This window comes from Salvelinus fontinalis, chromosome 28, assembly GCF_029448725.1.
Source record: "Salvelinus fontinalis isolate EN_2023a chromosome 28, ASM2944872v1, whole genome shotgun sequence".
Lineage (NCBI taxonomy): Eukaryota > Metazoa > Chordata > Actinopteri > Salmoniformes > Salmonidae > Salvelinus > Salvelinus fontinalis.
In genome coordinates, this window is record NC_074692.1 from 42,080,058 (window position 1) to 42,098,039 (window position 17,982).

Genomic DNA, 17,982 nt, shown 5'->3' on the forward strand with positions numbered 1-17,982 from the left:
CCTAGCTTAGAATTCACTCACTTCTTCAATTTCCTTCAAAAATGTTTTTACTCTATCTTTCATTTGCTTTTGGCATTTTTTTGTTGTCTGTTCTTTGTATCTTCAGTTCTGCATGTTTCCATCAGACATATCAGACTTTATGTTACAGAATCCTGAAAAACATATTAATATTAAGGTTACATAGTTGTCAGGATGGCCGAGTGGTCTAAGGCGCCAGACTCAAGGTGAGAAACCTTCCTGGTTATAAGGGTATTCTGGTCTCCGACTGGAGGCGAGGGTTCAAATCCCTCTTCTGACACATCTTTTGCCTAAAAAAGTAGCTTTTGGTCAACACCGAGAATTTCTCCAAATGGTGAAAGGAAAACGCATGAACATTGATTAAGAGTTTATAGATGTCATAATCTGAGAACAGAAAACACATGAAACGGGAATAATCGTTCGATACAGGTCATCATATGCCTAGCTTAGAATTCACTCACTTCTTCAATTTCCTTAAAAACTGTTTTTACTCTATCTTTCATTTGCTTTTGGCATTTTTTTGTTGTCTGTTCTTTGTATCTTAAGATCTGCAATTTTCCATCAGACATATCAGACTTTATGTTACAGAATCGTGAAAAAATATGAATTTTATGGCTTTTTAGCTGTCAGGATGGCCGAGTGGTCTAAGGCGCTAGACTCAAGGTGAGAAACCTTCCTGGATGAAAGGGTATTCTGGTCTCTGACTGGAGGCGAGGGTTCAAATCCCTCTTCTGACAGCACTTGTCTAAAAAAGTATATTTTTGTCAACACCGAGAATTTCTCCAAAGGTTGAAAGGGAAACACATGAACAGTGATTAATAGTTTGATAGATGTCATAATTTGAGAACAGAAAACACATGAAACGTGAATAATCGTTCGATACAGGTCATCATATGCCTAGCTTAGAATTCACTCACTTCTTCAATTTCCTTCAAAAATGTTTTTACTCTATCTTTCATTTGCTTTTGGCATTTTTTTGTTGTCTGTTCTTTGTATCTTCAGTTCTGCATGTTTCCATCAGACATATCAGACTTTATGTTACAGAATCCTGAAAAACATATTAATATTAAGGTTACATAGTTGTCAGGATGGCCGAGTGGTCTAAGGCGCCAGACTCAAGGTGAGAAACCTTCCTGGTTATAAGGGTATTCTGGTCTCCGACTGGAGGCGAGGGTTCAAATCCCTCTTCTGACACATCTTTTGCCTAAAAAAGTAGCTTTTGGTCAACACCGAGAAATTCTCCAAATGGTGAAAGGAAAACGCATGAACAGTGATTAAGAGTTTATAGATGTCATAATCTGAGAACAGAAAACACATGAAACTGGAATAATGGTTCGATACAGGTCATCATATGCCTAGTTTAGAATTCAAAAAGTTACTCAATTCCTTTAAAAAAATGTTTTTCACTATATCTTTCATTACCTTTATACATTTTTTTCTTTTCCGTTCTTTGTATCTTAAGATCTGCAATTTTCCATCAGACATATCAGACTTTATGTTACAGAATCGTGAAAAAATATGAATTTTATGGCTTTTTAGCTGTCAGGATGGCCGAGTGGTCTAAGGCGCTAGACTCAAGGTGAGAAACCTTCCTGGTTACAAGGTTATTCTGGTCTCCGACTGGAGGCGAGGGTTCAAATCCCTCTTCTGACACAGCGTTTGCCTAAAAAAGTTGCTTTTGGTCAACACCGAGAAATTCTCCAAATGGTGAAAGGAAAACGCATGAACAGTGATTAAGAGTTTATAGATGTCATAATCTGAGAACAGAAAACACATGAATCTGGAATAATGGTTCGATACAGGTCATCATATGCCTAGTTTAGAATTCAAAAAGTTACTCAATTCCTTTAAAAAAATGTTTTTCACTATATCTTTCATTACCTTTATACATTTTTTTCTTTTCCGTTCTTTGTATCTTAAGATCTGCAATTTTCCGTCAGACATATCAGACTTTATGTTACAGAATCGTGGAAAAATATGAATTTTATGGCGTCATAGCAGTCAGGATGGCCGAGTGGTCTAAGGCGCCAGACTCAAGGTGAGAAACCTTCCTGGATGTAAGGGTATTCTGGTCTCTGACTGGAGGCGAGGGTTCAAATCCCTCTTCTGACAGCACCTGTCTAAAAAAGTATATTTTTGTCAACACCGAGAATTTCTCCAAAGGTTGAAAGGGAAACACATGAACAGTGATTAATAGTTTGATAGATGTCATAATTTGAGAACAGAAAACACATGAAACGTGAATAATCGTTCGATACAGGTCATCATATGCCTAGCTTAGAATTCACTCACTTCTTCAATTTCCTTAAAAAATGTTTTTACTCTATCTTTCATTTGCTTTTGGCATTTTTTTGTTGTCTGTTCTTTGTATCTTCAGTTCTGCATGTTTCCATTAGACATATCAGACTTTATGTTACAGAATCCTGAAAAACATATTAATATTAAAGTTTCATAGTTGTCAGGATGGCCGTGTGGTCTAAGGCGCCAGACTCAAGGTGAGAAACCTTCCTGGTTATAAGGGTATACTGGTGTCTGACTGGAGGCGACGGTTCAAATCCCTCTTCTGACACATCTTTGCCTAAAAAAGTAGCTTTTGGTCAACACCGAGAAATTCTCCAAATGGTGAAAGGAAAACGCATGAACAGTGATTAAGAGTTTATAGATGTCATAATCTGAGAACAGAAAACACATGAAACTGGAATAATGGTTCGATACAGGTCATCATATGCCTAGTTTAGAATTCAAAAAGTTACTCAATTCCTTTAAAAAAATGTTTTTCACTATATCTTTCATTACCTTTTAACATTTTTTTCTTTTCCGTTCTTTGTATCTTAAGATCTGCAATTTTCCATCAGACATATCAGACTTTATGTTACAGAATCGTGAAAAAATATGAATTTTATGGCTTCTTAGCTGTCAGGATGGCCGAGTGGTCTAAAGCGCCAGACTCAAGGTGAGAAACCTTCCTGGTTACAAGGGTATTCTGGTCTCCGACTGGAGGCGAGGGTTCAAATCCCTCTTCTGACACAGCTTTTGCCTAAAAAAGTAGCTTTTGGTCAACACCGAGAAATTCTCCAAATGGTGAAAGGAAAACGCATGAACAGTGATTAAGAGTTTATAGATGTCATAATCTGAGAACAGAAATCACATGAAACGGGAATAATGGTTCGATACAGGTCATCATATGCCTAGTTTAGAATTCAAAAAGTTACTGAAATTCCTTTAAAAAAATGTTTTTTACTATATCTTTCATTACCTTTATACATTTTTTTCTTTTCCGTTCTTTGTATCTTAAGATCTGCAATTTTCCGTCAGACATATCAGACTTTATGTTACAGAATCTTGAAAAAATATGAATTTTATGGCTTCATAGCTGTCAGGATGGCCGAGTGGTCTAAGGCGCCAGACTCAAGGTGAGAAACCTTCTTGGATGTAAGGGTATTCTGGTCTCTGACTGGAGGCGAGGGTTCAAATCCCTCTTCTGACAGCACTTGCCTAAAAAAGTATATTTTTGTCAACACCGAGAATTTCTCCAAAGGTTGAAAGGGAAACACATGAACAGTGATTAATAGTTTGATAGATGTCATAATTTGAGAACAGAAAACACATGAAACGTGAATAATCGTTCGATACAGGTCATCATATGCCTAGCTTAGAATTCACTGACTTCTTCAATTTCCTTCAAAAATGTTTTTACTCTATCTTTCATTTGCTTTTGGCATTTTTTTGTTGTCTGTTCTTTGTATCTTCAGTTCTGCATGTTTCCATCAGACATATCAGACTTTATGTTACAGAATCCTGAAAAACATATTAATATTAAGGTTTCATAGTTGTCAGGATGGCCGAGTGGTCTAAGGCGCCAGACTCAAGGTGAGAAACCTTCCTGGTTATAAGGGTATTCTGGTCTCCGACTGGAGGAGAGGGTTCAAATCCCTCTTCTGACACATCTTTTGCCTAAAAAAGTAGCTTTTGGTCAACACCGAGAAATTCTCCAAATGGTGAAAGGAAAACGCATGAACAGTGATTAAGAGTTTATAGATGTCATAATCTGAGAACAGAAAACACATGAATCTGGAATAATGGTTCGATACAGGTCATCATATGCCTAGTTTAGAATTCAAAAAGTTACTCAATTCCTTTAAAAAAATGTTTTTCACTATATCTTTCATTACCTTTATACATTTTTTTCTTTTCCGTTCTTTGTATCTTAAGATCTGCAATTTTCCATCAGACATATCAGACTTTATGTTACAGAATCGTGAAAAAATATGAAATTTATGGCTTCATAGCTGTCAGGATGGCCGAGTGGTCTAAGGCGCCAGACTCAAGGTGAGAAACCTTCTTGGATGTAAGGGTATTCTGGTCTCTGACTGGAGGCGAGGGTTCGAATCCCTCTTCTGACAACACTTGCCTAAAAAAGTATATTTTTGTCAACACCGAGAATTTCTCCAAAGGTTGAAAGGGAAACACATGAACAGTGATTAATAGTTTGATAGATGTCATAATTTGAGAACAGAAAACACATGAAACGTGAATAATCGTTCGATACAGGTCATCATATGCCTAGCTTAGAATTCACTCACTTCTTCAATTTCCTTCAAAAAATTTTTTACTCTATCTTTCATTTGCTTTTGGCATTTTTTTGTTGTCTGTTCTTTGTATCTTCAGTTCTGCATGTTTCCATCAGACATATCAGACTTTATGTTACAGAATCCTGAAAAACATATTAATATTAAGGTTTCATAGTTCTCAGGATGGCCGAGTGGTCTAAGGCGCCAGACTCAAGGTGAGAAACCTTCCTGGTTATAAGGGTATTCTGGTCTCCGACTAGAGGCGAGGGTTCAAATCCCTCTTCTGACACATCTTTTGCCTAAAAAAGTAGCTTTTGGTCAACACCGAGAAATTCTCCAAATGGTGAAAGGAAAACGCATGAACAGTGATTAAGAGTTTATAGATGTCATAATCTGAGAACAGAAAACACATGAAACTGGAATAATGGTTCGATACAGGTCATCATATGCCTAGTTTAGAATTCAAAAAGTTACTCAATTCCTTTAAAAAAATGTTTTTTACTATATCTTTCATTACCTTTTAACATTTTTTTCTTTTCCGTTCTTTGTATCTTAAGATCTGCAATTTTCCGTCAGACATATCAGACTTTATGTTACAGAATCGTGGAAAAATATGAATTTTATGGCTTCATAGCAGTCAGGATGGCCGAGTGGTCTAAGGCGCCAGACTCAAGGTGAGAAACCTTCCTGGATGTAAGGGTATTCTGGTCTCTGACTGGAGGCGAGGGTTCAAAGCCCTCTTCTGACAGAACTTGTCTAAAAAAGTATATTTTTGTCAACACCGAGAATTTCTCCAAAGATTGAAAGGGAAACACATGAACAGTGATTAATAGTTTGATAGATGTCATAATCTGAGAACAGAAAACACATGAAACTGGAATAATGGTTCGATACAGGTCATCATATGCCTAGTTTAGAATTCAAAAAGTTACTCAATTCCTTTAAAAAAATGTTTTTCACTATATCTTTCATTACCTTTATACATTTTTTTCTTTTCCGTTCTTTGTATCTTAAGATCTGCAATTTTCCATCAGACATATCAGACTTTATGTTACAGAATCGTGAAAAAATATGAATCTTATGGCTTCTTAGCTGTCAGGATGGCCGAGTGGTCTAAGGCGCCAGACTCAAGGTGAGAAACCTTCCTGGTTACAAGGGTATTCTGGTCTCCGACTGGAGGCGAGGGTTCAAATCCCTCTTCTGACACAGCTTTTGCCTAAAAAAGTAGCTTTTGGTCAACACCGAGAAATTCTCCAAATGGTGAAAGGAAAACGCATGAACAGTGATTAAGAGTTTATAGATGTCATAATCTGAGAACAGAAATCACATGAAACGGGAATAATGGTTCGATACAGGTCATCATATGCCTAGTTTAGAATTCAAAAAGTTACTGAAATTCCTTTAAAAAAATGTTTTTTACTATATCTTTCATTACCTTTATACATTTTTTTCTTTTCCGTTCTTTGTATCTTAAGATCTGCAATTTTCCGTCAGACATATCAGACTTTATGTTACAGAATCTTGAAAAAATATGAATTTTATGGCTTCATAGCTGTCAGGATGGCCGAGTGGTCTAAGGCGCCAGACTCAAGGTGAGAAACCTTCCTGGTTATAAGGGTATTCTGATCTCCGACTAGAGGCGAGGGTTCAAATCCCTCTTCTGACACATCTTTTGCCTAAAAAAGTAGCTTTTGGTCAACACCGAGAAATTCTCCAAATGGTGAAAGGAAAACGCATGAACAGTGATTAAGAGTTTATAGATGTCATAATCTGAGAACAGAAAACACATGAAACTGGAATAATGGTTCGATACAGGTCATCATATGCCTAGTTTAGAATTCAAAAAGTTACTCAATTCCTTTAAAAAAATGTTTTTTACTATATCTTTCATTACCTTTTAACATTTTTTTCTTTTCCGTTCTTTGTATCTTAAGATCTGCAATTTTCCGTCAGACATATCAGACTTTATGTTACAGAATCTTGAAAAAATATGAATTTTATGTCTTCATAGCTGTCACGATGGCCGAGTGGTCTAAGGCGCCAGACTCAAGGTGAGAAACCTTCTTGGATGTAAGGGTATTCTGGTCTCTGACTGGAGGCGAGGGTTCAAATCCCTCTTCTGACAGCACTTGCCTAAAAAAGTATAATTTTGTCAACACCGAGAATTTCTCCAAAGGTTGAAAGGGAAACACATGAACAGTGATTAATAGTTTGATAGATGTCATAATTTGAGAACAGAAAACACATGAAACGTGAATAATCGTTCGATACAGGTCATCATATGCCTAGCTTAGAATTCACTGACTTCTTCAATTTCCTTCAAAAATGTTTTTACTCTATCTTTCATTTGCTTTTGGCATTTTTTTGTTGTCTGTTCTTTGTATCTTCAGTTCTGCATGTTTCCATCAGACATATCAGACTTTATGTTACAGAATCCTGAAAAACATATTAATATTAAGGTTTCATAGTTGTCAGGATGGCCGAGTGGTCTAAGGCGCCAGACTCAAGGTGAGAAACCTTCCTGGTTATAAGGGTATTCTGGTCTCCGACTGGAGGAGAGGGTTCAAATCCCTCTTCTGACACATCTTTTGCCTAAAAAAGTAGCTTTTGGTCAACACCGAGAAATTCTCCAAATGGTGAAAGGAAAACGCATGAACAGTGATTAAGAGTTTATAGATGTCATAATCTGAGAACAGAAAACACATGAATCTGGAATAATGGTTCGATACAGGTCATCATATGCCTAGTTTAGAATTCAAAAAGTTACTCAATTCCTTTAAAAAAATGTTTTTCACTATATCTTTCATTACCTTTATACATTTTTTTCTTTTCCGTTCTTTGTATCTTAAGATCTGCAATTTTCCATCAGACATATCAGACTTTATGTTACAGAATCGTGAAAAAATATGAAATTTATGGCTTCATAGCTGTCAGGATGGCTGAGTGGTCTAAGGCGCCAGACTCAAGGTGAGAAACCTTCTTGGATGTAAGGGTATTCTGGTCTCTGACTGGAGGCGAGGGTTCGAATCCCTCTTCTGACAACACTTGCCTAAAAAAGTATATTTTTGTCAACACCGAGAATTTCTCCAAAGGTTGAAAGGGAAACACATGAACAGTGATTAATAGTTTGATAGATGTCATAATTTGAGAACAGAAAACACATGAAACGTGAATAATCGTTCGATACAGGTCATCATATGCCTAGCTTAGAATTCACTCACTTCTTCAATTTCCTTCAAAAAATTTTTTACTCTATCTTTCATTTGCTTTTGGCATTTTTTTGTTGTCTGTTCTTTGTATCTTCAGTTCTGCATGTTTCCATCAGACATATCAGACTTTATGTTACAGAATCCTGAAAAACATATTAATATTAAGGTTTCATAGTTGTCAGGATGGCCGAGTGGTCTAAGGCGCCAGACTCAAGGTGAGAAACCTTCCTGGTTATAAGGGTATTCTGGTCTCCGACTAGAGGCGAGGGTTCAAATCCCTCTTCTGACACATCTTTTGTCTAAAAAAGTAGCTTTTGGTCAACACCGAGAAATTCTCCAAATGGTGAAAGGAAAACGCATGAACAGTGATTAAGAGTTTATAGATGTCATAATCTGAGAACAGAAAACACATGAAACTGGAATAATGGTTCGATACAGGTCATCATATGCCTAGTTTAGAATTCAAAAAGTTACTCAATTCCTTTAAAAAAATGTTTTTTACTATATCTTTCATTACCTTTTAACATTTTTTTCTTTTCCGTTCTTTGTATCTTAAGATCTGCAATTTTCCGTCAGACATATCAGACTTTATGTTACAGAATCGTGGAAAAATATGAATTTTATGGCTTCATAGCAGTCAGGATGGCCGAGTGGTCTAAGGCGCCAGACTCAAGGTGAGAAACCTTCCTGGATGTAAGGGTATTCTGGTCTCTGACTGGAGGCGAGGGTTCAAAGCCCTCTTCTGACAGAACTTGTCTAAAAAAGTATATTTTTGTCAACACCGAGAATTTCTCCAAAGATTGAAAGGGAAACACATGAACAGTGATTAATAGTTTGATAGATGTCATAATTTGAGAACAGAAAACACATGAAACGTGAATAATCGTTCGATACAGGTCATCATATGCCTAGCTTAGAATTCACTGACTTCTTCAATTTCCTTCAAAAATGTTTTTACTCTATCTTTCATTTGCTTTTGGCATTTTTTTGTTGTCTGTTCTTTGTATCTTCAGTTCTGCATGTTTCCATCAGACATATCAGACTTTATGTTACAGAATCCTGAAAAACATATTAATATTAAGGTTTCATAGTTGTCAGGATGGCCGAGTGGTCTAAGGCGCCAGACTCAAGGTGAGAAACCTTCCTGGTTATAAGGGTATTCTGGTCTCCGACTGGAGGAGAGGGTTCAAATCCCTCTTCTGACACATCTTTTGCCTAAAAAAGTAGCTTTTGGTCAACACCGAGAAATTCTCCAAATGGTGAAAGGAAAACGCATGAACAGTGATTAAGAGTTTATAGATGTCATAATCTGAGAACAGAAAACACATGAATCTGGAATAATGGTTCGATACAGGTCATCATATGCCTAGTTTAGAATTCAAAAAGTTACTCAATTCCTTTAAAAAAATGTTTTTCACTATATCTTTCATTACCTTTATACATTTTTTTCTTTTCCGTTCTTTGTATCTTAAGATCTGCAATTTTCCATCAGACATATCAGACTTTATGTTACAGAATCGTGAAAAAATATGAAATTTATGGCTTCATAGCTGTCAGGATGGCCGAGTGGTCTAAGGCGCCAGACTCAAGGTGAGAAACCTTCTTGGATGTAAGGGTATTCTGGTCTCTGACTGGAGGCGAGGGTTCGAATCCCTCTTCTGACAACACTTGCCTAAAAAAGTATATTTTTGTCAACACCGAGAATTTCTCCAAAGGTTGAAAGGGAAACACATGAACAGTGATTAATAGTTTGATAGATGTCATAATTTGAGAACAGAAAACACATGAAACGTGAATAATCGTTCGATACAGGTCATCATATGCCTAGCTTATAATTCACTCACTTCTTCAATTTCCTTCAAAAAATTTTTTACTCTATCTTTCATTTGCTTTTGGCATTTTTTTGTTGTCTGTTCTTTGTATCTTCAGTTCTGCATGTTTCCATCAGACATATCAGACTTTATGTTACAGAATCCTGAAAAACATATTAATATTAAGGTTTCATAGTTGTCAGGATGGCCGAGTGGTCTAAGGCGCCAGACTCAAGGTGAGAAACCTTCCTGGATGTAAGGGTATTCTGGTCTCCGACTAGAGGCGAGGGTTCAAATCCCTCTTCTGACACATCTTTTGCCTAAAAAAGTAGCTTTTGGTCAACACCGAGAAATTCTCCAAATGGTGAAAGGAAAACGCATGAACAGTGATTAAGAGTTTATAGATGTCATAATCTGAGAACAGAAAACACATGAAACTGGAATAATGGTTCGATACAGGTCATCATATGCCTAGTTTAGAATTCAAAAAGTTACTCAATTCCTTTAAAAAAATGTTTTTCACTATATCTTTCATTACCTTTATACATTTTTTTCTTTTCCGTTCTTTGTATCTTAAGATCTGCAATTTTCCATCAGACATATCAGACTTTATGTTACAGAATCGTGAAAAAATATGAATTTTATGGCTTCTTAGCTGTCAGCATGGCCGAGTGGTCTAAGGCGCCAGACTCAAGGTGAGAAACCTTCCTGGTTACAAGGGTATTCTGGTCTCCGACTGGAGGCGAGGGTTCAAATCCCTCTTCTGACACATCTTTTGCCTAAAAAAGTAGCTTTTGGTCAACACCGAGAAATTCTCCAAATGGTGAAAGGAAAACGCATGAACAGTGATTAAGAGTTTATAGATGTCATAATCTGAGAACAGAAAACACATGAAACGGGAATAATGGTTCGATACAGGTCATCATATGCCTAGTTTAGAATTCAAAAAGTTACTCAATTCCTTTAAAAAAATGTTTTTTACTATATCTTTCTTTACCTTTATACATTTTTTTCTTTTCCGTTCTTTGTATCTTAAGATCTGCAATTTTCCGTCAGACATATCAGACTTTATGTTACAGAATCGTGGAAAAATATGAATTTTATGGCTTCATAGCAGTCAGGATGGCCGAGTGGTCTAAGGCGCCAGACTCAAGGTGAGAAACCTTCCTGGATGTAAGGGTATTCTGGTCTCTGACTGGAGGCGAGGGATCAAATCCCTCTTCTGACAGCACTTGTCTAAAAAAGTATATTTTTGTCAACACCGAGAATTTCTCCAAAGGTTGAAAGGGAAACACATGAACAGTGATTAATAGTTTGATAGATGTCATAATTTGAGAACAGAAAACACATGAAACGTGAATAATCGTTCGATACAGGTCATCATATGCCTAGCTTAGAATTCACTCACTTCTTCAATTTCCTTCAAAAATGTTTTTACTCTATCTTTCATTTGCTTTTGGCATTTTTTTGTTGTCTGTTCTTTGTATCTTCAGTTCTGCATGTTTCCATCAGACATATCAGACTTTATGTTACAGAATCCTGAAAAACATATTAATATTAAGGTTTCATAGTTGTCAGGATGGCCGAGTCGTCTAAGGCGCCAGACTCAAGGTGAGAAACCTTCCTGGTTATAAGGGTATTCTGGTCTCCGACTGGAGGCGAGGTTTCAAATCCCTCTTCTGACACATCTTTTGCCTAAAAAAGTAGCTTTTGGTCAACACCGAGAAATTCTCCAAATGGTGAAAGGAAAACGCATGAACAGTGATTAAGAGTTTATAGATGTCATAATCTGAGAACAGAAAACACATGAAACTGGATTAATGGTTCGATACAGGTCATCATATGCCTAGTTTAGAATTCAAAAAGTTACTAAATTCCTTTAAAAAAATGTTTTTCATTATATCTATCATTACCTTTATACATTTTTTTCTTTTCCGTTCTTTGTATCTTAAGATCTGCAATTTTCCATCAGACATATCAGACTTTATGTTACAGAATCGTGAAAAAATATGAAATTTATGGCTTCATAGCTGTCAGGATGGCCGAGTGGTCTAAGGCGCCAGACTCAAGGTGAGAAACCTTCTTGGATGTAAGGGTATTCTGGTCTCTGACTGAAGGCGAGGGTTCAAATCCCTCTTCTGACAGCACTTGCCTAAAAAAGTATATTTTTGTCAACACCGAGAATTTCTCCAAAGGTTGAAAGGGAAACACATGAACAGTGATTAATAGTTTGATAGATGTCATAATTTGAGAACAGAAAACACATGAAACGTGAATAATCGTTCGATACAGGTCATCATATGCCTAGCTTAGAATTCACTCACTTCTTCAATTTCCTTCAAAAATGTTTTTACTCTATCTTTCATTTGCTTTTGGCATTTTTTTGTTGTCTGTTCTTTGTATCTTCAGTTCTGCATGTTTCCATCAGACATATCAGACTTTATGTTACAGAATCCTGAAAAACATATTAATATTAAGGTTTCATAGTTGTCAGGATGGCCGAGTGGTCTAAGGCGCCAGACTCAAGGTGAGAAACCTTCCTGGTTATAAGGGTATTCTGGTCTCCGACTGGAGGCGAGGTTTCAAATCCCTCTTCTGACACATCTTTTGCCTAAAAAAGTAGCTTTTGGTCAACACCGAGAAATTCTCCAAATGGTGAAAGGAAAACGCATGAACAGTGATTAAGAGTTTATAGATGTCATAATCTGAGAACAGAAAACACATGAAACTGGAATAATGGTTCGATACAGGTCATCATATGCCTAGTTTAGAATTCAAAAAGTTACTCAATTCCTTTAAAAAAAAAAGATTCACTATATCTTTCATTACCTTTATAAATTTTTTTCTTTTCCGTTCTTTGTATCTTAAGATCTGCAATTTTCCATCAGACATATCAGACTTTATGTTACAGAATCGTGAAAAAATATGAATTTTATGGCTTCTTAGCTTTCAGGATGGCCGAGTGGTCTAAGGAGCCAGACTCAAGGTGAGAAACCTTCCTGGTTACAAGGGTATTCTGGTCTCCGACTGGAGGCGAGGGTTCAAATCCCTCTTCTGACACAGCTTTTGCCTAAAAAAGTAGCTTTTGGTCAACACCGAGAAATTCTCCAAATGGTGAAAGGAAAACGCATGAACAGTGATTAAGAGTTTATAGATGTCATAATCTGAGAACAGAAAACACATGAAACGGGAATAATGGTTCGATACAGGTCATCATATGCCTAGTTTAGAATTCAAAAAGTTACTCAATTCCTTTAAAAAAATGTTTTTTACTATATCTTTCATTACCTTTATACATTTTTTTCTTTTCCGTTCTTTGTATCTTAAGATCTGCAATTTTCCGTCAGACATATCAGACTTTATGTTACAGAATCGTGGAAAAATATGAATTTTATGGCTTCATAGCAGTCAGGATGGCCGAGTGGTCTAAGGCGCCAGACTCAAGGTGAGAAACCTTCCTGGATGTAAGGGTATTCTGGTCTCTGACTGGAGGCGAGGGTTCAAATCCCTCTTCTGACAGCACTTGTCTAAAAAAGTATATTTTTGTCAACACCGAGAATTTCTCCAAATGGTGAAAGGGAAACACATGAACAGTGATTAATAGTTTGATAGATGTCATAATTTGAGAACAGAAAACACATGAAACGTGAATAATCGTTCGATACAGGTCATCATATGCCTAGCTTAGAATTCACTCACTTCTTCAATTTCCTTCAAAAATGTTTTTACTCTATCTTTCATTTGCTTTTGGCATTTTTTTGTTGTCTGTTCTTTGTATCTTCAGTTCTGCATGTTTCCATCAGACATATCAGACTTTATGTTACAGAATCCTGAAAAACATATTAATATTAAGGTTTCATAGTTGTCAGGATGGCCGAGTGGTCTAAGGCGCCAGACTCAAGGTGAGAAACCGTCCTGGTTATAAGGGTATTCTGGTCTCCGACTGGAGGCGAGGTTTCAAATCCCTCTTCTGACACATCTTTTGCCTAAAAAAGTAGCTTTTGGTCAACACCGAGAAATTCTCCAAATGGTGAAAGCAAAACGCATGAACAGTGATTAAGAGTTTATAGATGTCATAATCTGAGAACAGAAAACACATGAAACTGGAATAATGGTTCGATACAGGTCATCATATGCCTAGTTTAGAATTCAAAAAGTTACTCAATTCCTTTAAAAAAATGTTTTTCACTATATCTTTCATTACCTTTATACATTTTTTTCTTTTCCGTTCTTTGTATCTTAAGATCTGCAATTTTCCATCAGACATATCAGACTTTATGTTACAGAATCGTGAAAAAATATGAAATTTATGGATTCATAGCTGTCAGGATGGCCGAGTGGTCTAAGGCGCCAGACTCAAGGTGAGAAACCATCTTGGATGTAAGGGTATTCTGGTCTCTGACTGGAGGCGAGGGTTCAAATCCCTCTTCTGACAGCACTTGCCTAAAAAAGTATATTTTTGTCAACACCGAGAATTTCTCCAAAGGTTGAAAGGGAAACACATGAACAGTGATTAATAGTTTGATAGATGTCATAATTTGAGAACAGAAAACACATGAAACGTGAATAATCGTTCGATACAGGTCATCATATGCCTAGCTTAGAATTCACTCACTTCTTCAATTTCCTTCAAAAATGTTTTTACTCTATCTTTCATTTGCTTTTGGCATTTTTTTGTTGTCTGTTCTTTGTATCTTCAGTTCTGCATGTTTCCATCAGACATATCAGACTTTATGTTACAGAATCCTGAAAAACATATTAATATTAAGGTTTCATAGTTGTCAGGATGGCCGAGTGGTCTAAGGCGCCAGACTCAAGGTGAGAAACCTTCCTGGTTATAAGGGTATTCTGGTCTCCGACTGGAGGCGAGGGTTCAAATCCCTCTTCTGACACATCTTTTGCCTAAAAAAGTAGCTTTTGGTCAACACCGAGAAATTCTCCAAATGGTGAAAGGAAAACGCATGAACAGTGATTAAGAGTTTATAGATGTCATAATCTGAGAACAGAAAACACATGAAACTGGAATAATGGTTCGATACAGGTCATCATATGCCTAGTTTAGAATTCAAAAAGTTACTCAATTCCTTTAAAAAAATGTTTTTCACTATATCTTTCATTACCTTTATACATTTTTTTCTTTTCCGTTCTTTGTATCTTAAGATCTGCAATTTTCCATCAGACATATCAGACTTTATGTTACAGAATCGTGAAAAAATATGAATTTTATGGCTTCATAGCTGTCAGGATGGCCGAGTGGTCTAAGGTGCCAGACTCAAGGTGAGAAACCTTCCTGGTTACAAGGATATTCTGGTCTCCGACTGGAGGCGAGGTTTCAAATCCCTCTTCTGACACATCTTTTGCCTAAAAAAGTAGCTTTTGGTCAACACCGAGAAATTCTCCAAATGGTGAAAGGAAAACGCATGAACAGTGATTAAGAGTTTATAGATGTCATAATCTGAGAACAGAAAACACATGAAACTGGAATAATGGTTCGATACAGGTCATCATATGCCTAGTTTAGAATTCAAAAAGTTACTCAATTCCTTTAAAAAAATGTTTTTCACTATATCTTTCATTACCTTTATACATTTTTTTCTTTTCCGTTCTTTGTATCTTAAGATCTGCAATTTTCCATCAGACATATCAGACTTTATGTTACAGAATCGTGAAAAAATATGAATTTTATGGCTTCATAGCTGTCAGGATGGCCGAGTGGTCTAAGGCGCCAGACTCAAGGTGAGAAACCTTCCTGGATGTAAGGGTATTCTGGTCTCTGACTGGAGGCGAGGGTTCAAATCCCTCTTCTGACACATCTTTTGCCTAAAAAAGTAGCTTTTGGTCAACACCGAGAAATTCTCCAAATGGTGAAAGGAAAACGCATGAACAGTGATTAAGAGTTTATAGATGTCATAATCTGAGAACAGAAAACACATGAAACGGGAATAATGGTTCGATACAGGTCATCATATGCCTAGTTTAGAATTCAAAAAGTTACTCAATTCCTTTAAAAAAATGTTTTTTACTATATCTTTCATTACCTTTATACATTTTTTTCTTTTCCGTTCTTTGTATCTTAAGATCTGCAATTTTCCATCAGACATATCAGACTTTATGTTACAGAATCGTGAAAAAATATGAAATTTATGGCTTCATAGCTGTCAGGATGGCCGAGTGGTCTAAGGCGCCAGACTCAAGGTGAGAAACCTTCTTGGATGTAAGGGTATTCTGGTCTCTGACTGGAGGCGAGGGTTCAAATCCCTCTTCTGACAGCACTTGCCTAAAAAAGTGTATTTTTGTCAACACCGAGAATTTCTCCAAAGGTTGAAAGGGAAACACATGAACAGTGATTAATAGTTTGATAGATGTCATAATTTGAGAACAGAAAACACATGAAACGTGAATAATCGTTCGATACAGGTCATCATATGCCTAGCTTAGAATTCACTCACTTCTTCAATTTCCTTCAAAAATGTTTTTACTCTATCTTTCATTTGCTTTTGGCATTTTTTTGTTGTCTGTTCTTTGTATCTTCAGTTCTGCATGTTTCCATCAGACATATCAGACTTTATGTTACAGAATCCTGAAAAACATATTAATATTAAGGTTTCATAGTTGTCAGGATGGCCGAGTGGTCTAAGGCGCCAGACTCAAGGTGAGAAACCTTCCTGGTTATAAGGGTATTCTGGTCTCCGACTGGAGGCGAGGGTTCAAATCCCTCTTCTGACACATCTTTTGCCTAAAAAAGTAGCTTTTGGTCAACACCGAGAAATTCTCCAAATGGTGAAAGGAAAACGCATGAACAGTGATTAAGAGTTTATAGATGTCATAATCTGAGAACAGAAAACACATGAAACTGGAATAATGGTTCGATACAGGTCATCATATGCCTAGTTTAGAATTCAAAAAGTTACTCAATTCCTTTAAAAAAATGTTTTTCACTATATCTTTCATTACCTTTATACATTTTTTTCTTTTCCGTTCTTTGTATCTTAAGATCTGCAATTTTCCATCAGACATATCAGACTTTATGTTACAGAATCGTGAAAAAATATGAATTTTATGGCTTCATAGCTGTCAGGATGGCCGAGTGGTCTAAGGCGCCAGACTCAAGGTGAGAAACCTTCCTGGTTATAAGGGTATTCTGGTCTCCGACTGGAGGCGAGGGTTCAAATCCCTCTTCTGACACATCTTTTGCCTAAAAAAGTAGCTTTTGGTCAACACCGAGAAATTCTCCAAATGGTGAAAGGAAAACGCATGAACAGTGATTAAGAGTTTATAGATGTCATAATCTGAGAACAGAAAACACATGAAACGTGGAATAATGGTTCGATACAGGTCATCATATGCCTAGTTTAGAATTCAAAAAGTTACTCAATTCCTTTAAAAAAATGTTTTTCACTATATCTTTCATTACCTTTATACATTTTTTTCTTTTCCGTTCTTTGTATCTTAAGATCTGCAATTTTCCATCAGACATATCAGACTTTATGTTACAGAATCGTGAAAAAATATGAATTTTATGGCTTCATAGCTGTCAGGATGGCCGAGTGGTCTAAGGCGCCAGACTCAAGGTGAGAAACCTTCCTGGTTATAAGGGTATTCTGGTCTCCGACTGGAGGCGAGGGTTCAAATCCCTCTTCTGACACATCTTTTGCCTAAAAAAGTAGCTTTTGGTCAACACCGAGAAATTCTCCAAATGGTGAAAGGAAAACGCATGAACAGTGATTAAGAGTTTATAGATGTCATAATCTGAGAACAGAAAACACATGAAACTGGAATAATGGTTCGATACAGGTCATCATATGCCTAGTTTAGAATTCAAAAAGTTACTCAATTCCTTTAAAAAAATGTTTTTCACTATATCTTTCATTACCTTTATACATTTTTTTCTTTTCCGTTCTTTGTATCTTAAGATCTGCAATTTTCCATCAGACATATCAGACTTTATGTTACAGAATCGTGAAAAAATATGAATTTTATGGCTTCATAGCTGTCAGGATGGCCGAGTGGTCTAAGGCGCCAGACTCAAGGTGAGAAACCTTCCTGGTTACAAGGATATTCTGGTCTCCGACTGGAGGCGAGGGTTCAAATCCCTCTTCTGAAATATCTTTTGCCTAAAAAAGTAGCTTTTGGTCAACACCGAGAAATTCTCCAAATGGTGAAAGGAAAACGCATGAACAGTGATTAAGAATTTACAGATGTCATAATCTGAGAACAGAAAACACATGAAACGGGAATAATGGTTCGATACAGGTCATCATATGCCTAGTTTAGAATTCAAAAAGTTACTAAATTCCTTTAAAAAAATGTTTTTTACTATATCTTTCATTACCTTTATACATTTTTTTCTTTTCCGTTCTTTGTATCTTAAGA

At 36.5% G+C, this 17,982-nt stretch overlaps 35 non-coding genes across 35 annotated transcripts; all 35 read left to right on the forward strand.

Annotated features, from left to right (window-relative positions):
* The first annotated feature begins 186 nt into the window (after positions 1–186).
* On the forward strand, positions 187–298 carry trnal-caa (transfer RNA leucine (anticodon CAA)). The gene is made up of 2 exons: positions 187–224; positions 253–298. It is a non-coding gene; the product is annotated as a tRNA-Leu (tRNA).
* Positions 299–643: 345 nt separating this feature from the next.
* Positions 644–755, forward strand: trnal-caa (transfer RNA leucine (anticodon CAA)). The gene is made up of 2 exons: positions 644–681; positions 710–755. It is a non-coding gene; the product is annotated as a tRNA-Leu (tRNA).
* Positions 756–1,100: 345 nt separating this feature from the next.
* On the forward strand, positions 1,101–1,212 carry trnal-caa (transfer RNA leucine (anticodon CAA)). The gene is made up of 2 exons: positions 1,101–1,138; positions 1,167–1,212. It is a non-coding gene; the product is annotated as a tRNA-Leu (tRNA).
* Positions 1,213–1,559: 347 nt separating this feature from the next.
* On the forward strand, positions 1,560–1,671 carry trnal-caa (transfer RNA leucine (anticodon CAA)). Its single transcript has 2 exons — positions 1,560–1,597; positions 1,626–1,671. It is a non-coding gene; the product is annotated as a tRNA-Leu (tRNA).
* Positions 1,672–2,018: 347 nt separating this feature from the next.
* Positions 2,019–2,130, forward strand: trnal-caa (transfer RNA leucine (anticodon CAA)). The gene is made up of 2 exons: positions 2,019–2,056; positions 2,085–2,130. It is a non-coding gene; the product is annotated as a tRNA-Leu (tRNA).
* Positions 2,131–2,933: 803 nt separating this feature from the next.
* trnal-caa (transfer RNA leucine (anticodon CAA)) lies at positions 2,934–3,045 on the forward strand. The gene is made up of 2 exons: positions 2,934–2,971; positions 3,000–3,045. It is a non-coding gene; the product is annotated as a tRNA-Leu (tRNA).
* A 348-nt stretch (positions 3,046–3,393) lies between these two features.
* trnal-caa (transfer RNA leucine (anticodon CAA)) lies at positions 3,394–3,505 on the forward strand. Its single transcript has 2 exons — positions 3,394–3,431; positions 3,460–3,505. It is a non-coding gene; the product is annotated as a tRNA-Leu (tRNA).
* A 345-nt stretch (positions 3,506–3,850) lies between these two features.
* trnal-caa (transfer RNA leucine (anticodon CAA)) lies at positions 3,851–3,962 on the forward strand. The gene is made up of 2 exons: positions 3,851–3,888; positions 3,917–3,962. It is a non-coding gene; the product is annotated as a tRNA-Leu (tRNA).
* A 347-nt stretch (positions 3,963–4,309) lies between these two features.
* On the forward strand, positions 4,310–4,421 carry trnal-caa (transfer RNA leucine (anticodon CAA)). The gene is made up of 2 exons: positions 4,310–4,347; positions 4,376–4,421. It is a non-coding gene; the product is annotated as a tRNA-Leu (tRNA).
* An 804-nt stretch (positions 4,422–5,225) lies between these two features.
* trnal-caa (transfer RNA leucine (anticodon CAA)) lies at positions 5,226–5,337 on the forward strand. The gene is made up of 2 exons: positions 5,226–5,263; positions 5,292–5,337. It is a non-coding gene; the product is annotated as a tRNA-Leu (tRNA).
* A 346-nt stretch (positions 5,338–5,683) lies between these two features.
* trnal-caa (transfer RNA leucine (anticodon CAA)) lies at positions 5,684–5,795 on the forward strand. The gene is made up of 2 exons: positions 5,684–5,721; positions 5,750–5,795. It is a non-coding gene; the product is annotated as a tRNA-Leu (tRNA).
* A 348-nt stretch (positions 5,796–6,143) lies between these two features.
* trnal-caa (transfer RNA leucine (anticodon CAA)) lies at positions 6,144–6,255 on the forward strand. Its single transcript has 2 exons — positions 6,144–6,181; positions 6,210–6,255. It is a non-coding gene; the product is annotated as a tRNA-Leu (tRNA).
* Positions 6,256–6,602: 347 nt separating this feature from the next.
* trnal-caa (transfer RNA leucine (anticodon CAA)) lies at positions 6,603–6,714 on the forward strand. The gene is made up of 2 exons: positions 6,603–6,640; positions 6,669–6,714. It is a non-coding gene; the product is annotated as a tRNA-Leu (tRNA).
* A 345-nt stretch (positions 6,715–7,059) lies between these two features.
* Positions 7,060–7,171, forward strand: trnal-caa (transfer RNA leucine (anticodon CAA)). Its single transcript has 2 exons — positions 7,060–7,097; positions 7,126–7,171. It is a non-coding gene; the product is annotated as a tRNA-Leu (tRNA).
* Positions 7,172–7,518: 347 nt separating this feature from the next.
* On the forward strand, positions 7,519–7,630 carry trnal-caa (transfer RNA leucine (anticodon CAA)). The gene is made up of 2 exons: positions 7,519–7,556; positions 7,585–7,630. It is a non-coding gene; the product is annotated as a tRNA-Leu (tRNA).
* A 345-nt stretch (positions 7,631–7,975) lies between these two features.
* On the forward strand, positions 7,976–8,087 carry trnal-caa (transfer RNA leucine (anticodon CAA)). Its single transcript has 2 exons — positions 7,976–8,013; positions 8,042–8,087. It is a non-coding gene; the product is annotated as a tRNA-Leu (tRNA).
* Positions 8,088–8,434: 347 nt separating this feature from the next.
* Positions 8,435–8,546, forward strand: trnal-caa (transfer RNA leucine (anticodon CAA)). The gene is made up of 2 exons: positions 8,435–8,472; positions 8,501–8,546. It is a non-coding gene; the product is annotated as a tRNA-Leu (tRNA).
* A 345-nt stretch (positions 8,547–8,891) lies between these two features.
* trnal-caa (transfer RNA leucine (anticodon CAA)) lies at positions 8,892–9,003 on the forward strand. Its single transcript has 2 exons — positions 8,892–8,929; positions 8,958–9,003. It is a non-coding gene; the product is annotated as a tRNA-Leu (tRNA).
* Positions 9,004–9,350: 347 nt separating this feature from the next.
* Positions 9,351–9,462, forward strand: trnal-caa (transfer RNA leucine (anticodon CAA)). The gene is made up of 2 exons: positions 9,351–9,388; positions 9,417–9,462. It is a non-coding gene; the product is annotated as a tRNA-Leu (tRNA).
* Positions 9,463–9,807: 345 nt separating this feature from the next.
* On the forward strand, positions 9,808–9,919 carry trnal-caa (transfer RNA leucine (anticodon CAA)). Its single transcript has 2 exons — positions 9,808–9,845; positions 9,874–9,919. It is a non-coding gene; the product is annotated as a tRNA-Leu (tRNA).
* Positions 9,920–10,266: 347 nt separating this feature from the next.
* Positions 10,267–10,378, forward strand: trnal-caa (transfer RNA leucine (anticodon CAA)). The gene is made up of 2 exons: positions 10,267–10,304; positions 10,333–10,378. It is a non-coding gene; the product is annotated as a tRNA-Leu (tRNA).
* Positions 10,379–10,725: 347 nt separating this feature from the next.
* Positions 10,726–10,837, forward strand: trnal-caa (transfer RNA leucine (anticodon CAA)). The gene is made up of 2 exons: positions 10,726–10,763; positions 10,792–10,837. It is a non-coding gene; the product is annotated as a tRNA-Leu (tRNA).
* An 804-nt stretch (positions 10,838–11,641) lies between these two features.
* On the forward strand, positions 11,642–11,753 carry trnal-caa (transfer RNA leucine (anticodon CAA)). The gene is made up of 2 exons: positions 11,642–11,679; positions 11,708–11,753. It is a non-coding gene; the product is annotated as a tRNA-Leu (tRNA).
* Positions 11,754–12,098: 345 nt separating this feature from the next.
* trnal-caa (transfer RNA leucine (anticodon CAA)) lies at positions 12,099–12,210 on the forward strand. The gene is made up of 2 exons: positions 12,099–12,136; positions 12,165–12,210. It is a non-coding gene; the product is annotated as a tRNA-Leu (tRNA).
* Positions 12,211–13,016: 806 nt separating this feature from the next.
* trnal-caa (transfer RNA leucine (anticodon CAA)) lies at positions 13,017–13,128 on the forward strand. Its single transcript has 2 exons — positions 13,017–13,054; positions 13,083–13,128. It is a non-coding gene; the product is annotated as a tRNA-Leu (tRNA).
* A 345-nt stretch (positions 13,129–13,473) lies between these two features.
* On the forward strand, positions 13,474–13,585 carry trnal-caa (transfer RNA leucine (anticodon CAA)). Its single transcript has 2 exons — positions 13,474–13,511; positions 13,540–13,585. It is a non-coding gene; the product is annotated as a tRNA-Leu (tRNA).
* Positions 13,586–13,932: 347 nt separating this feature from the next.
* trnal-caa (transfer RNA leucine (anticodon CAA)) lies at positions 13,933–14,044 on the forward strand. The gene is made up of 2 exons: positions 13,933–13,970; positions 13,999–14,044. It is a non-coding gene; the product is annotated as a tRNA-Leu (tRNA).
* A 345-nt stretch (positions 14,045–14,389) lies between these two features.
* Positions 14,390–14,501, forward strand: trnal-caa (transfer RNA leucine (anticodon CAA)). Its single transcript has 2 exons — positions 14,390–14,427; positions 14,456–14,501. It is a non-coding gene; the product is annotated as a tRNA-Leu (tRNA).
* A 347-nt stretch (positions 14,502–14,848) lies between these two features.
* On the forward strand, positions 14,849–14,960 carry trnal-caa (transfer RNA leucine (anticodon CAA)). The gene is made up of 2 exons: positions 14,849–14,886; positions 14,915–14,960. It is a non-coding gene; the product is annotated as a tRNA-Leu (tRNA).
* Positions 14,961–15,307: 347 nt separating this feature from the next.
* On the forward strand, positions 15,308–15,419 carry trnal-caa (transfer RNA leucine (anticodon CAA)). Its single transcript has 2 exons — positions 15,308–15,345; positions 15,374–15,419. It is a non-coding gene; the product is annotated as a tRNA-Leu (tRNA).
* Positions 15,420–15,766: 347 nt separating this feature from the next.
* Positions 15,767–15,878, forward strand: trnal-caa (transfer RNA leucine (anticodon CAA)). The gene is made up of 2 exons: positions 15,767–15,804; positions 15,833–15,878. It is a non-coding gene; the product is annotated as a tRNA-Leu (tRNA).
* A 345-nt stretch (positions 15,879–16,223) lies between these two features.
* Positions 16,224–16,335, forward strand: trnal-caa (transfer RNA leucine (anticodon CAA)). The gene is made up of 2 exons: positions 16,224–16,261; positions 16,290–16,335. It is a non-coding gene; the product is annotated as a tRNA-Leu (tRNA).
* Positions 16,336–16,682: 347 nt separating this feature from the next.
* Positions 16,683–16,794, forward strand: trnal-caa (transfer RNA leucine (anticodon CAA)). The gene is made up of 2 exons: positions 16,683–16,720; positions 16,749–16,794. It is a non-coding gene; the product is annotated as a tRNA-Leu (tRNA).
* A 348-nt stretch (positions 16,795–17,142) lies between these two features.
* Positions 17,143–17,254, forward strand: trnal-caa (transfer RNA leucine (anticodon CAA)). Its single transcript has 2 exons — positions 17,143–17,180; positions 17,209–17,254. It is a non-coding gene; the product is annotated as a tRNA-Leu (tRNA).
* Positions 17,255–17,601: 347 nt separating this feature from the next.
* Positions 17,602–17,713, forward strand: trnal-caa (transfer RNA leucine (anticodon CAA)). The gene is made up of 2 exons: positions 17,602–17,639; positions 17,668–17,713. It is a non-coding gene; the product is annotated as a tRNA-Leu (tRNA).
* Positions 17,714–17,982: the final 269 nt, after the last annotated feature.